Genomic DNA, 737 nt, shown 5'->3' on the forward strand with positions numbered 1-737 from the left:
CCTGTAATGTCCTTGTGCCTCTTTGTTCCCTTCCATTTTCTCTCTCTTTTGTTTGTTTGTTAAATATGGAGATATACCTATCTCATAGAGCTGGAAGGGACCTTGAAAGGTCGTTGAGTTGAGTGCAGTCCCCTGCCTTCACAGCAGGATCAAGTACTGTCCCTGACAGATTTTTGCCCTGATCCCTAAATGGCCCCCTCAAGATTGAACTCATAACCCTGGGTTTAGCAGGGCAATGCTTAACCCACTGAGCTATCCCTCCCCCCAAATAGAGAATACTTCACAAATTTTGTGTGTCATCCTTGTGCAGGGGCCATGCTAATCTTCTCTGTATCATTCCAATTTTAGTATATGTGCTGCCGAATTAAGTTCTGTTCCATGGTGAGTGCTTTGAATTTATTATGGTTCCCAAGTTGGTCCTGACCCCTTGCCAGGAAATGGCTGCCCTTGGGCCATTGGAAAGTGCTCCACTGCCTGTCGCTGAGATTGCAGGTAGCCACAGCACAGGGCATGTTTGCAAACACACACACACAGAGCTTTGTTATTATGTCCTGGACTGGTCCTCCCTGTACTTCCCTCCCTCTCCTCCCTTCTCATGTGTATTTGTTCCTCGCTTTCTATTGCTGTTTGCCTAAATGATAGGTGGGGGCAAAAAAAAAGGCAAATCCCCCACCCTTCTCCTCCCAGCATCCCCGCCTCTCCCCTCCCCTTCCCATTCTCCCTGCCTTTCACTATAG

At 47.9% G+C, this 737-nt stretch overlaps 1 non-coding gene across 1 annotated transcript; it reads right to left on the minus strand.

Moving 5' to 3' along the window:
• Window positions 1–264: 264 nt before the first annotated feature.
• Window positions 265–372, minus strand: LOC128837522 (U6 spliceosomal RNA). The gene has a single exon (XR_008444960.1). It is a non-coding gene; the product is annotated as a U6 spliceosomal RNA (small nuclear RNA).
• Window positions 373–737: the final 365 nt, after the last annotated feature.

The sequence above is a fragment of the Malaclemys terrapin genome, chromosome 4 (genome assembly GCF_027887155.1).
Source record: "Malaclemys terrapin pileata isolate rMalTer1 chromosome 4, rMalTer1.hap1, whole genome shotgun sequence".
Lineage (NCBI taxonomy): Eukaryota > Metazoa > Chordata > Testudines > Emydidae > Malaclemys > Malaclemys terrapin.